The sequence below is a fragment of the Ursus americanus genome, chromosome 13 (genome assembly GCF_024610735.1).
Source record: "Ursus americanus isolate L20-20 chromosome 13, mUrsAme1.1.p, whole genome shotgun sequence".
NCBI classification, from domain to species: Eukaryota; Metazoa; Chordata; class Mammalia; order Carnivora; family Ursidae; genus Ursus; species Ursus americanus.
In genome coordinates this window covers 50796070-50812188 of record NC_142139.1, presented here as the reverse complement: position 1 = coordinate 50812188, position 16119 = coordinate 50796070, and the positions used below count along the sequence as shown (strand labels likewise).

The window sequence follows — 16119 nt, the reverse complement described above, 5'->3', positions numbered from 1 at the left end:
CAGTTAATACCTCAGCAAATATTTACTTGGTTACTTGTCTTTGCCTGATACTGTGTTTCTTTTCTTGCTTAATTATAGTAAAAGTAAATCCATTAGAGGCCAATTTTTCTTTGAAGCTGACAAACATTGAAGTAGGTCTTACTTATAGCGGAGAATCAGATGCATATTTTATTTTGTTTTCCTTTTAGACTAGAGACAACTTAGGTCATCAAGAACAAGGAGAAGCACTAAATTTGGAATCTCTTAGGGAAAGCTTCAGTCCTAACACTAGAATTACCAACTGCCAAGTGCCAAATTTAGTAGCCAGAAGCAGTAATTGAGGTACTGTTCCCAGAGCCAGAGGGTTGGAAGCCACAAATATAATTCAGGCATGTGTATGAAATAGTGTCCAGGTGGAGAGTGAATGTTCCAGAATGGCTTCAACAATAATTAGAGTCAATAGTTTCCACAAAAATCAAGTTTGGAAATCTGGATCATGTATTGAGATTGTGTGCACAGATACAAATTAGCTCAATTATTCCAGAATCCACAGCTCTTCTCTGGTAGCATGGCTAGGACATGGTAGTGCTCAGTTGCTGAACGCAGAATGCCTCTTGTTTATTCCGTAGGGTTTAATTACTGCACAAGATAGACTGTGCTCCCATAGGAGAAATGCATTCCACAACATTTTTTTTAGGTTTGGATTGTTGCATGATGAGTCATCCCAGATAAAATCCATACTTCCCATTGGCAGAACACTTTGGGAGCTGCTTTAAGAAAAGTGTTAGATAAATCCAAGTCATTGATATCAGCTGATGTTATGTTCCAGTGTTTTAAGTACCACAGAGTGTTAGGAGCTGTTTTTCCCCCAATATGGTTCGAAAATTTTGCAAGTTCAGTTTATGGGAATACCTCATATAGTACCAGCTAAATGTTTATTAAATATCCTGGTTATTAATTTTTCTTGTTATTTCTGAAGAATTTACTTGAAAAAACATAATAAACCTCCTGTTTAGTGTATAAAATGGTCTAGGAAGTAAATATCCTTTTCCTGAAATTTGATTTACATTTTAAATTTCAAGATAAAGCTAATTGAAATAACTCAACCACATAAATCAAATTAACTTGAAATTCAAATCTGATTTTTGAAAAATCTCAGAGTAAACAAAGGATAACTCACATGCATAATGAGGTAAAGGATTAAGACAGCCATTTAGTTAATTCAAGCTAAAAATCTCCTTTCCTGTAACTTCGATGAATATTTTAAGCAAAAGTACTGGAGTCGAAATTATCTGGAAAGCTGCCTTTGCTTTTCATGGTATTTTTCATGGATGTAAAACACTAACAGTATTACTTTTCTAAACGGATTTAATAATTTACATTTGAGTATTTGTCACACACCATTACATTTACAGACTTCTATTTCCAAACTTCCCTTAAATAAGATAGTCCTTCTAGACAGAGGGATTAATGATTATTTTTAAAGGAAGGAAATACCCACCTCATAATTATAGGTCATAGATGTGATCCTTAAGCTATCTCAATCTTTAAACATTATCAATTTAACTTTGGACATGGCATTTTTGGAGGAGTTTGGCGTTTAGTCCCTTCATTAAAACTTCTGTATTTAACAAATATGCTCTGTAAACTAAGAGTGATGATGACAAATGCCAAGGTTAGGGCTACCTAACATTCTTGTTTCTTACTATTTGAAAGCAGAGATTTGTCACAAGGCAAACTATAATTAGCTTATTGTTCTTAAGCTAGTGTATTGATATAGTGTAGTGGTTCTTAAAATCGGTTTGTATCAGAATCATCTGTGATATTTTTAAGAAATGCTCACCTTAGGTTCCCACTGTAGCCCTACAGAACCTGAAACTGGTAAAGCGAGTCTCAGGTGTCTGTGTGTTACAAAGTCTTCCCAGATGAGCCTGATGGATGGCAGAGGTGAGGACCACTGCCAGAGCTCATGAGAGGGGGGCCAATCAAAAAGAACTCACGATTAGACCAAACTTGAATATACATTGAAGTATTTATTTCAGCAAATATTTAACGTTTTTTTTTTTAGCAATCTTTACAGTGATTATTGTGGGCTAAATTGCCAAGGAGAGTACTTACCCTTTTCACTTTTTATCTCTATTCTGAGTTTAAAGAAATATAAACATCTTCTAGCAATGGCATTATTGTTGTGGAATACAAAGCTAGTTAGAGATGCATTGCAGCTAGAAACCTCTTTGAAGATCTACGTGATTGAGGACAAATTAGATGTGTAAGGATATGTAAAAACAACAGATTGTCTGAATCTTGCTTCTTTTGGGGTGAAGAAACACAAAACACAAAAGAGAGATCTGATCTATTTACAATGTCTGGAAAATCTAAAGTGCATGTATCTAAAATTCTGTCCTTTGAAAGACAGATTACTGAATACCCTACCAAAGAGGAAATGATCACAGGGGAGAGTGATTTTTGAAACGTTAATGTATTGTTGAGAATTCACTCTACTGAGGGATTGGATTTTTTTTTTTAATTTGAAGGGCAGAAATTTCGATTAACCATTTATTTTATCCAAGTTGTAATAACTGTTAAGGGCACAGTCACGTCCTTAGCAGAGTCTGTTTCCTTCCTGGCAAAGTAAGGAGAGGCTACTTACTGATCCTCACAAATATATTTCAGAGGCACAGGAGCTGCAATAAAGCTAAACGGGCAGTGTGGTGCTCTATGCCTCAGAATAATGACGCTTCCTCACTCCTGGTGCTGATGTCTCGCTAAGGAGGGTGCAGGGAACAGTTAACTCTCTTTCACAACCAGCCAAAGAAAGACATTTACACTTGCTCCCAGTCCCTGTCTCTGTCTTTCTCTTTCCCTTCTTATTTTTAAACACCTTGTTCAATGTTCTTCACTTCAAGGCAGATCCCTTGACCTAAGTAGATTATTGGGGATGCATGAAGGACACAGCCAGATAGCCGTGCTTTTCAAGGAAGAGATTTGGCTCCAAATAGGACACTAAGCTTTTCAGCCTTCTGCTTATTTACCTCATCAGCAGGATGCAATGTCTCTGGGTGCTTAGTGGACTCCTGGGGAATCAGGGGAGAAACAAAAGCAGAAGTGGCAGCCGCCGCAAATGTGGGAGTCTGTGCCATTAAAGGAAGCAGTTGCTAATAAGGGCCTGTGAGACCTAGGTTTCCTCGGTTTCCATGACAGTTATTAGGTACCATAGAAATTGAATTGTCTCCCACAATGCTCTTAGGGGAGAGGGGGTGCTCCAGTGACAAAGCAGTGCAGTTATGACTTGCAGTAAATCGTCCTTTTGAGAATGCAACACTCCCTGGATTATTTGCTCCTGCGTTTCTTTTAAACTCCCTTTCAGTGTATTTGACATTTTGGCCAGAGACCCTGGCTTCTGCTGCACAGTGTCTCAAACACTATTTTTCCCCCTTTTTGTTTAGAACTGAGCTTGGCAAAGCAAGGATATGAACAATTGTGCAGGTGGGCTACTCAGGGCGAGTGAAGAGATAAGGCATCCAATCAGGGACTGGCAGCCTGCGGCCCTGCCAGTATGCCCCTCCACCAGATTTCCGTAATCCCAGCACGGGAGACTGCCAGCAATGGGAGAAGTTCAGTGGGCAGAAACAAAGAGAAGAACAAGGAAGTCGAGGTAAGAGGAGGTTTGATTTGATAAAACAGGACAGCCAAGCCAACTGTAGCCAGTGCTGCTCTTGGTGCCACAGGACATGGCTGAGGCTTAAGAGCAGCTGGCTCCCGCTTTCAGTGTGTAATAGTAGACTGGAGGAGAATCAGTTCTAACTCACAGGAACATAGTAAATGTAACCACTGTTTTCTGAATGAAGAAAGGAACCAAATCCGTAAGCATACTTGCTGCTTGACAGATAGAAACTTCTGCCTCTTTTTCTAAACATCTACAGAGTCACTTTGGACTTTGATGGCTCGTGGGACACAACCCAGCTGGCCCGGGTAGCTGTGGACATTGCTGTCATCCATTTGCAGACCCTGGGGCTGTTGATGTTTGTTAATCTTGCTTACTGCCCATTAATCTAGAATGTTTGAAAATAACTTTCTTAACAAAATGACAGAGGAGCCACAAATATGCCAGCTGTGTCACTGAACACATAGCACAAATTAGGATGACATGTCTCTGTCTCATAGGATCTATTGCTCTCTGTAGTTATTGTGAATGTGTACATGTATATTACTTTTGTTTGATATGTTTCATTTGTATTTTTTTCTTCACCAAAAAAAGCATTATTTGAAACTTACATGGGCTAGCGAAATAGATTATCCAATTTATCACACTTAGGCTTTATTTGCAGTGAAATTTAGCTGCTGTTGTTCTAACAACTCGAAATATCACATGCAGAGAACTTATTTCAAAGCTTTTTAAGAAAGAGATTGAGCAGACTCAAGGATTTGGGTGAAAATATTATAAATGTTGTTGTGTTCCCCTAAAAGGGACCCTGAGATAGGAAGCCAGAAACTGTAATCCTCCTGTTTAACATAAGTATTGTCTAGACCTCAGGTCTCAGTAATTTTGTAAAAAATAGTCTTTCCCCACCTCCAGTTCTGTATGTTAATTTTTTTTCTCAAGAATAGGTGCTAGGTACAGAAAGAAACAAAAACAAAACAAAGCAAAACAAACAAACAAAGCAGATGGGAGTTAAGTATGAAGAAGTGCCTTAAAGGAAGAGACTAATAAACGTAAATACTCCTTCAAATGAGAAAAGACATTTATCTCCTTTTTCTACTTTGTTTGAACTGATTTTGAAAATGTCACTGAAAAGCAATGAGATCTTGATGTGGCTAGAATTTGTACAAAACTTCAAGAGATTTTTCTAATTCAGCGTGAGAGATACTTTTCCTTTAGTAATTGTCCTGTCATAGGCACATTGGGTATTTCTGGAGTTTCTGAGAATTAAACATGTTTTTAAAGTGAGTAAACTTACTAGTTTTGTATTAATTGGAATATTCTCTATGAAATGTTTCTTTTCTTTGACCTGGTAATGTGATTATTAGAACATCAAAAAGCTGTTTCTTAAGTTTATTAGTGCGGAGTGCAGGGTTAGCGTCACTGATCAATCGTGAAAATAGAACCGGAAATGCTAAAAGCAAGAAAAGTTACATGTTACTTACTTGTTGCCTAGGTTCTTTGGTAGAATTTAAGATAATTTTGAAGGGAAGTTCATGTGAAAATATTAGGTGGCAATTTTGTTTGATATCCAGAATGATCAGTCTTTCAATGATATTTGAGAATGAATACACGGATTCAATCCCAAGTGTTCCCCACACCCCCTCAAGCCTGACCGCCCGACCTTACCCATCACATTATGTCACCACCAGAAATCTCCTGTTGCTCATGTCTGCTTGGCTATGAATCAGAGAAAGCTGGGATGGCTTACCTGACTTTTGAAAAAAAAATCAAACAAATTTGGTTTTTGACACGTTAAAAATAATAATGAAATTATTCAACCTCAAAAATAGCTGCAGTTTTTATCCAGATATTGATGTTCAGACACCACTCCGACATCCTCACAAATCTTTTAAAGAAGTGCACATTTATGAACAGCTGTGTTTCTTTTGAGGGCAAACATATTTTATTATAGTCACAGTGTGAGTCAGTGGGCATTCTTAAAGGGAAAGAGGTTAATTATGAGAAAAAGAAAGGAAAGTCCCAGCCTGCATATTATTTTGAAAAGAGACATAATTCTGAGTATCAGAAAGGGAAGCACTTTTCTGGTTTCAATTACATCTCAGTTTTCTGTAGGATAGAATTAAGAGTTTCTCTTTAAGAGTATGTTTGAAACATACTGCTAAATCTTACAGGCCATTAAATTGCTTGTTTTGATGAACTAAATAAATGTCCAAAAATTGCAAATTGCATTTAAGGTGGATAAATTGCACAGAATATACCCTGCGAGTTGGAAAGCAAGAAGAATCTATTCAGGACAATACTTTCTGTAATTTCAAATGTTGATTCTCTCTAAAGGAAGGGAAAACATCTTGTACACAAAATGGACATTTCCTGATTGTTGAACAAATGAGACAGGTCTTCCTTTGAAGTTCCCTTAATGTATTTTGCTTCTTTTAAAGTTATCAAAATAATGCATGCATATATAGGGCAAATGATCTAATTTCAGAATTAAGAATTTGCTAATTCAAATGTGAGCCAATTTAATGTGTTCCATTAGAAATTTAGTGTCCCTTGAATATAGAAATTTATTAACTTCACATGTAGTTTTGTTGTTGTTTTAAGGCATACAAAGAAAAAACGGAAAATGTATAAACTATTTCTTAGCTATTATTATAGTACAGAAGATTTAAACTATAAGAAATAATTCAGAGATTAAGATTTAAAAAATAATAAATCTAACTCTAAGCTTTATAATCAATATACATTTTCACATATTTCATGTGGCATAGCACTATAATTATCTGTTTGGTTAATAACCTTAGAAATACAAAAACCATAATAACATATTACATCCATTTTAGATATAGTTGGTATTAATGTTTAGGGGAAGGATGTAGACTTATCTTCCAGAGATATCAGCTCTGGAGGTTGTTTGGACCATTGACAAGCAATGCCTCACACTTGCATTCCAGAGACAAGATTTTATTAGCACAACTAGGGATGATCAATCTCTATGAAATGATAGATGAATCAAAGTAATAGAAGATTTATGTACAGTGCAGTTGGTCAAATTTATTAATTTGTATGTATATATGTATATATATATGTATGTATGTACATGTATATGTATATATTCATAAATATATATAGAATGCTTAAGTGCAAGGTCCAAGAAAGTTCTGGAAAGGAAATTAGCAATCAGATTTACCTTCATAGCTTGGAGTCAGTGAAGGAAATTAAATGGTTTGGAGTGGGGTTAGTTCATCTACATCTTCAGAAAGCAACCTTGAGAAAGCCATGAGGGAAGATCCCTCTCTAAAGAGATTCGTAACTCCAGATCTCTCCAGCTCTCTCCTTCTCTAGTTAAGTACAAAGCTTAACCAATCCAGCTTCTTTAAATCTTGTTTGCCTACTACTGTAAGAGGGCCACTTTGCTTCTATTAATCCACTTTTCCCTCCTTTTTTAGATACGTTAACACCACTTTTTAGGCTGCAATTAATTCACCTTAGGGATTTGGGCTTATATGACATCTGTCTCTTATAAGGGAAATCAAATTCTTAGACTTCTAGAGTAACTTAATTTCATACCCTATAACTGGAAATAATGATGATTGTGTTAATTACCATATTTAGTCAACTAGCATGTATTTTTAAAAAAACAATTCTCTAGGATTTATATGCAAATACCCCCTTGCCCACTGTATTTCAGATGTAGAAATAAACCAGGGATCATACCAAGGGTGTTCCTCCCACCTGCATTGAATGCTGCCATATACTCCGTCAACACAGAGTCTGTATCTCAGATGATAGGAGTTTTATAAGAGGTGAAAAGGAGCTATTGATGCTTTTCTTCTAACCTTTTCTCACTCACAAATTGACCATGCATGGCCATCATTGATGGCCCATCAAATGATTGACCATCATTTAGGAGGTTTGAGAGGAAAAACACAAAAACAAAAACACCTTTGATCATATGTACATTTTTCTTTACTGCTTTCATGATTTTACAATGTTTCTCAACTTCAATTTTTTCTTTTTTCTTTTTCTTTTAAAGAATGTTTCCCTCTTCTTCCTTTCTCCTAGGATGTCCCTTTCAAGACCTTCTATTTGCCTTTCCAATGACAGCCCACTGGGCTACCTTTCCTTACTCAAAGTAGCTGCTGATCTGGCAATTTGAGTGAATTGAAAACAATATGACTTTTTGATATCTATTCTTCATTTTTTAACAGAGTGGATAAATTATTATTTATCTGGTGGATAGATTTATTAATTCCATTTTTAATAGAAAATCATAAAAATTAAATAGCATAGTTAATCTCAGAGCCAAAGACTATATGGAGATTAGTCAATCTAAATTTACACTATGGGTTTCTTTGTAATTAAGATGCCATACACTTTCACACTCCTTAAGGAAAATTTTTTTATCAAAGGATCCCAGAATCAGAAAGTCTCTTCAAAATTCTTAGTTCCAAAAACAAAACCCATAGAGAATAAATAACTTGCCATTGCCACATGACTAGTTAGTGGTAAAGTTGGGACAAAAATACAGGTCTTCTGACTGCCAATCTAGTGTCCTTTCTGTTATTACTGCATTTGGTGATTTCTTTTTCAGGCAGAAAATTACAGTCCCAAAGATTAAAAGAGTTAATACAATCCCCAAAGCTGCTGACCTCTGTATGGGGGAATTTGGGTTTTTGTTGTTATGGTTATCTGCCCATGACTCATAATCAGAATAGGGATATAAAATGGGTCCCCTTTATAAAATATAACTGGAGTTCATTTCATCAAAATTTAGAAAATAGGGTAAAATTAAATAATAATGGGAAGAATAGTTTAAGTAGGGAGGACACTTGCCTGAGATTTAGCACATATGAAATGGAGTCCAGCTTCATCAAAACCTTTTAAATTTGAGTGAGTCACCTAACCTCTTTAGCTTGTCCCCTGGAGAACAAGTACATTTACTAAATCCTGTTTAAACAATAAGATTATTTTATTTTCTTCTCTTATTTCTTTAACACAATCATCTGGTCATGCTCCACTCTGGGCACATAAAGATGATGATTGTCTTCAAAAGTCATTTGGCTCAGGCAGGATAGGACTGTGTGGTGAGCACTCACCCTTAGTGGATACCTGTTGTCTTGCTATGCATCATTCATTCCTCCTTCTGATAACAGTGCTCAGGGAACCAACCCTGTCCTTTCACAGCCACGTGATTCAGAATGAGTCTTGATTGCCTTAATCTAGTCACTATGTCATAATGCTCTGTCATAGTAATTGATTCAGAAATAAATATATAACTCTATCAGAATCAATGGCACATGTAGATCCTTTAGAACTTACTTTAGGAAGCTTTATTGTTCCTGAAAACCTTTGGAATAGACTTACTTTCTTCTTTTGGATGGTTTGTATGAGAGTGTGAGTTCTAGATTTGGATGTTTTGAGGGAGAAGGTTGGAGCTTCAAGGCTGACCACAGATACTCCTAATGTGAAGGTGACTTGGAAATAGGCAGGGCAGAAAAAGAAAGAAAAGCTAGGTTCTGAGTGATAAAAAGATGAGCTACTGGGTTACTCCTTGCTTGAAACCAACCATCATTTAAAACCAAACTGCCTTCCAATGAAGTGATTCAATTCCTTTATTGTTTAAACTATTTTTTTTTGGTTGAATGTTATATCACAACATAACAGGATGCTAAATGATTCTTTGCCAAAGGGTAGTTTTCTGTAATGTTACTTGAGTAGCAACTGACTCTGAGCTTGGAAATAGCTGAGAACCAGGTAGAGTAATCACAAAGATTAATTTATGAGTAAACTGTGAACATTTACTTGGAATGCTCTGTATTAACCAAATGAAAACATCTTTAGCAGATATGAAACACTTTATGGAGAATGCCAGGGGGTAGGAAAGCTAGTTCTCTTTTCTTTTCTTCAGAAGAGTACTTTCTAACTTCTAAGTCTCAATTGAATATTGGAGTCCCACGTGCTTATAGTGAATTCCACTGAGTATACTAATAGCATTGAAATAGTTTATATAATGAAAACCAGGAAATTTCCATATTACTATTTGCTTTTCGCAATGAAATTACCATAATGCACATTAGTTTCCTTGTTTAAAACAGATGTTGTGGGTAATTGGATTAATAAGTAAGACTGAATAACACATTTTATTGACAATTAAATGAAAACAGTAATTGCTGATACACCTTGGACAGTATTTTAATTTTTTAAATATTTTGTTTATTTTTAAAAATTTTTAAATTTAAGTATAGTTGATACACAGTGTTATATTAGTTTCAGGTGTACAAGATAGTGATTCGACATCTCTATACGTTATGGTATGCTCATCATGAGTGTAGCTACCGTCTGTCACCATACAACTGGATTACAATAGCGTTGACTATAATTACCTATGTTGTGCCTTTTATTCCCGTGACTTATTCATTCCATAGCTGGAAGCCTGTATCTCCCACTCCCCTTCACCCATTTTGTATATCCATTGCCCCCCTCCTTTCACCCCCCTTCCCAGCTTCTGGCAACCATCAGTTTGTTCTCTGTATTTACAGATTTGATTCTGCTTTTTGTTTATTTGCTTTTTCATTTGTTTGGCAGGTAGACTGTTAAAACTCCTCCCTGGTGGGCATTTTAAAAAATCTATTATGAATTCATGGCTGTTTAATGAGACTCAATGTGATCATTGTGTTTCAAAGATTGTTGATCAAAAATCTTGATGTGGAGGTGTCTTGGGGCATGGGAAGAGCAGGTAAAGCCACAAATGTTTAATTAGGCAGGATTTTTAGAACTTGCTGCTTAGCTAACATTCAACTCCATTTTCTGCAGCACTGACAATGACAACATGGATTTAGAATCCCTTAATTTGAAGTACTGCTGGTGGGGGCGGGGGGGGGGTGCACAGATAGCAGTCTGAGTATTGTTTTCTCCCAGCTCATGCCTACGAATACCACCCGGAGCCACTTGGAGCAGCCTTCATAACCTCCAGGTGAAGATGAGAAATGACATCTATTCGATACTCATTCTCTTTCTTGTCTCTGTAACTCTGTTAAATAATTGAAGGAGGTGTGACATGAGGGTAAAACTGGTGATAAGACTTTGCTCTTAAAAGAGTGACAAGGAGATTGAAGAAAAGGACAGTGTTCCGGGGTGCTGGGTGTCTGACTTGGGCTTCCAGCCTCTCACTTTTGACATTGATCATTCCATTCATCAAACCTTGCAAATCGGGATAAGGAAGGTGAAGAAAACAATTGCAGAGCATCTCTTCACCCAACCACTGCCAAAGAATACAGTACACATTCTCTGATACAAAGGAACACTTTGAATTCTTTAGGATTTGTACTTTTGATGTCAACATAAGAAAGAGAGTTTCTTAGGGAAAAAAATACTGGCACCAGTAAACCATCAGACATGCAATGCCGCAGGGCACAGAAAATGAAGCTCGTGTGACATATAGAGTAAAAAGAATCTTGTTAGGTGAGGCAGCAGTGTATGTTTTCACAAATTATCAAATTCTTTACAGATAGCAATTATTCCTACCTGTAAACCTAAACAGGTTTACTCCTAAACAGGTTCCATATAGCAGTGTATGGCTATGAATGCTTAGTTTATGAAAGTTATATGCTTAGGTCTATGATACAGTTTTACTTTCCATTTTTTTCAAAATTAATTTCCATAAGATTATAAAATATGATAGAGATTTGTTAAATTTTACAGAACTTTAGAAATTCAAATTCTACCAGTATGTTTTATTTTAATCTGAAACTACTTTCTATATGACCATTTGCTATGAAACTACTACTATAGTTCTTTCAAGTTTTGGAGGAAGTGATTTCTGTGTCCAATTAGCCAGTTACACAGCAAGGATTCCCCTTTGACTGTTGGTGTTACCATCTGACTCAGGCATTTTGTTTGGTCCAATGAGAGTGTAATAGAAACTCATGCCTTAGAATTAGAAGGAATCTCTTGTTACTTGATACTACCTATGTTGAGAGGCAACAGATGAGGTAGTTAAAAGCATGTTGGGTTCAAATCTGAGCTTTGCCAGTTAGCTGTGGGATCTTGATGAGATTACTTAACATCTGTGCTTGAGTTTCCTTATGTGTAAAATAGTGACAAATACGAGGACTACCTTAAACAGTTAGGAGAATTAAAATGAATGAACATTTCTAATGCAAGGAAAAGTCATCAGGACAAAATAAATGCCATTATGTGCTTGATAAGTAAAAGTGCTAAGGAAATCAATTCCCTATGTTCATTGTATTTCCCATCAACATTTAATTACTCATAGTGAACGTGACTCATTAATTAATGCTTTTCATTAATGACGAGGTGATGAGGAAATATTTACGGTCACATGGCATCATAGAAGGAGCCTTTTATAATGATAGTGATTAAAGGAATAAAAAGCTAATTCATTGCTCTTTGAAGTTTGCCAACACTCTGACCTCTACTTGTTCAGACCATGTTTGCCTTAGATAAGTGAAACCTAACCTTAATGGCTTTTTGTTGCTCTCCTAACCTCAGTCTCATAGCTGTCAGACCAAGAATTCTCTATAGTCAAGTCTTTGTAGAGCAGTTTCACTTCTATTCCATGTACATATCGCCAAGTGTTCTTTACTTATGCTAATACTTTTCAACATTTCATGGGTTTTTAAATCTGAATATTGTAGATAAATGTTATTTTGATAATTCTTTGTCCTTCGTCTTTATTGTGGTAATGTTCCTAATTGCTTTTTGTTTTACCACCTCTTCACGTGTTACAAAGAACAGGCCATGCTAGGAAGAACTAAAACAACCAATGATATTGAATGGGAAAGTTTTTGAAAGTTTACGTGTATAGGATGATTTTGTGAATATTTGAGTACTTTCTGAAAAAAATAGTATTTTTTTTTCTCAATCATAATAACACTCAAAGAAATAACATCATGCTGAATAGCTTTTAAATGGTCTTCAACTATATAATGATGACTCTTTGTTATAGCTGTTGAACTTAAAGGTACTGGCCTGGTTCAATTCTACATAAAATGTTCTGTGAAAAATTTTTTTCCCCCTTGTGTTGCTTTTTGAGGATATCGGTGCTACACACACACACACACACACACACATTCATTCATATATTTATAATCATTATTAATCTATTACTAATTACTGAACGCACACTACATGTTCAATAGGAATTGTTTTATGTACTTTTCATGATAACTCACAGCTTCTCTATGAGATCATATTTTGGTTGCTATTTCTGTGTAATGAGCTACCCCCAAACTTAATGGGTTAAAGCAACTATTTTATAATGTTCATGAATTCTGTGGGTCAGGAATCTGACAGTATGTAGTGAGATGGTTTACTGTTTGGGGCTGTGACTCCGAGTGTGTGACTCTGAGATGGCTTCAATACTAGGGACTGGGATTTTCTGAAAGCTCATTCATTCAGATATTGAGCACCTGAATTGGGAGGATCAGAAGACTATGATTACCAACTGAATAAATTACACATGACCTCTTCATATGTCATTGCATCCTCCCAGCACAGTACTTCAGGGTAGTTAGACTTCTTACATGGAGACACACATTCTGAGTGTGAGTTTTCCAACAAATCGGAAGCTGCATTGCTTTTTATGACACAGCTTTAGACACCACCGAGCATCACTTTAGGCAGGCATTTAGTCATTTTTACCCAGATGCAAGGGCAGTGGGCATAGATCCCACCTTTTTTTTTTTTTTAACTTAAGTTTCATTGACATGCAGCATTATATTAGCTTCAGGTGTACAACATAATGATTTCCTATTTGTTTATATTGTGAAATGATCACCATGATAAGTCTAGTTACCATCTGTCACCATACACAATTACAAAATATTTTTTATTATTGTGATGGGAACTTTTAAGGCGTACTCTCTTAGGAACTTTTACATTTATTTATTTATTTATTTATTTATTTATTTATTTATTTATTTATTTTGGGGTGTGTTCAACTTTTTATTTTAGTAAAATCCAGATAAACACAGCACATGCAGTGCTAACATCTAATACTAATACAATAAGCAACTACTAACTTACAGTGACTTGAGGTTCAGTGTCTACGTTCAGCAAGTTTAAATCCATTCTTATTTACTGAAAATATTGCTGGCTGATAAAATTGAATGTAAAAGTCACTAATTATGGCAATACACAAAAATAACCACATATTTGAGGATTACAAATATGCCAGACAGTCACTGAAAACCAAACCAAAGAAAACACATCACTCACAAAACCTTTAAAATGTGGACACTTCATATCAGTGTTCCGAAGTGTTTCGTTAACATTTTGAGACAAATATATCAAAACCTAGGCATGCTTTAATTTCAAGTTGCTAATTTTGTCTTAAATTTGTCAGAAATTGTATCTAGCTACATCACCAATGCCAGATCTGCTTAATTTGGCTCAATTGTTTAATAGAACTTAACATTAAAAGTGCACAATACCCTGGAATATATTATTTCACATATGGTGACATTCAGCATTCAAGTGCCAGTGTTTTTGTACTATCTTTTCATTGAGTTTCTTTAAACTTTTAAAGAATTCACTTTTAGACTTATAAAAATAAATATTTGTCAAAATGTTCAATAAATATTACACAAAGTAGCAGCAAAAAATATCTAAAATCTGTCATGTGCAAATAGTTTTTTTCTCAACTGTCATTCTGTGGTCCCAAATAAAATTTTAGAATCTAGTTCTTAACAAGCTGTGTTCAACAATCTCCAAGAGACAAAATAAGATTGGAAGTTTAAGGCCATATACACAAGACATATATATATATATATATATATATATATATATATATATATATATATATATATATATATATATCTCTGAATGTACAATAAAATAAGTACTTTGTAAAAAGTTACGGGCAAAATGTACAAGAGTCTAAACCTACACTAATTGGAATAGCACCATAACAAATGACCTCAATACTGTCAAGTGTACCTATTTAATGGTTTTTAGAACAGGACATAATATACTTGAAAATCTATTGCACTTTATGAAAATTTTTGCCTGCTTAGTTTTTAAAGATCACTACATTCTGGCCACAAAAGCAGCACAGAATCCCAAGTGGCAAAGGCAGTTTTAGTGGTAGACAATCATCTTTGGCCAAATCTATCTTAAAGAGACTATAAATATAATGGAAACCTATGCAATGAAAATAGACTAAAACTGCACTATCTAGAAATAACATCTGACATACTTTAGTATGTATTTCCAACTTGTGTGATCTGAAGGATTTCAGTTTGTTTTTATTCTGATCTACAAAGTTTACAAGTGTAAGCCATTTTAACATTTCAATACAGCTTAAAGAGAATAACATAAATTTGCATTAAAATAAAGCCTGCTATATAATCCCTTCTGCTCATATCCTCTTGACCAAAAACATTAACACAAGCATCCATTAAAAACCAAAATCCAGGGCGCCTGGGTGGCACAGCAGTTGAGCGTCTGCCTTCGGCTCAGGGCGTGATCTCAGCGTTATGGGATTGAGCCCCACATCAGGCTCCTCTGCTGTGAGCCTGCTTCTTCCTCTCCCACTCCCCCTGCTTGTGTTCCCTCTCTCACTGGCTGTCTCTGTCTCTGTCAAATAAATAAATAAAATCTTTAAGAAAAAAAAAAAATCCAACCAGGCCCCATAAAAAGACTGGTTACTGCCATGGTCAGCTGTCCTACTATTTCAATTTTATTTATGGCAGGCATTAGAAGAATCTAATCAGATGAAATCACCTTCAAACACTTCTGTTATCAAACCTTTAAACTTTTTGTGTAATAGTATGCCCATATTTGCTAAGCTTAAAATTGATAACCTAAACATTAAAAGAGGAATTGCTGTATTTATTAAAATTAATTTTGAAGAATGCTTTGAAAAAATATATATGAAGTATTCATACATGCCACCTCATCATGACTGGAATGGCTTATATTTAAAAACTACAAGATTCCAAGTGCCTATCAGGGTAGAGTGAGCAAGTCAGAACTTTAACTCAGTCCAGTTTGCCACATTAGAAGCTAATTCTGCCTTAAGATGTTTTCCTCCCCAGTTTGCAAGTACACAGAAGTCTTAATGCAGCCTACTGCCTAAGCTTCTTTTTTCTTATTAATATCTGCAGATGAATGGATGATTCCTGTTAAATTGTATCACACCTACGTGCCAAGGCTTGATTTTAGCCCAAGTTCAGTAAATTTAGTTTTTCAAAACAATTGATATCCTGAGCATTACTGAGTCAACAGGATGACAAAATAATAAGTTGTTTGAAGTTAAAGTCACGGTACATTAACAAACAAATGACCCTCAATCACAAAATCATAAATGCAGCTTGGGGTGAGAATAAGCAGGAAAGGAGTATATCCCAACGATGGCAATTAAGTCTTCAAACCAATTTCCGAATAAGGCTGTTGATTGTTCCTTTCTTCTTGTGACTTTGAAGCTCCCTTGAATTTTCACGAGAATCACAGCT

General features: G+C 35.5%; 1 protein-coding gene across 2 annotated transcripts in view; it reads left to right on the top strand.

Annotated features, from left to right (window-relative positions):
* Positions 1-3456: 3456 nt before the first annotated feature.
* MARCHF1 (membrane associated ring-CH-type finger 1) overlaps positions 3457-16119 on the top strand; it is a 455826-nt gene continuing 443163 nt past the window's right edge. Inside the window, exon 1 of one of the 2 annotated variants that reach the window (XM_045798702.2) lies at positions 3457-3634. The gene's annotated coding sequence lies outside the window, so the exon portion shown is untranslated. The remainder of the gene's footprint in view (positions 3635-16119) is intronic. The other variant, XM_045798701.2, reaches the window with a different exon arrangement.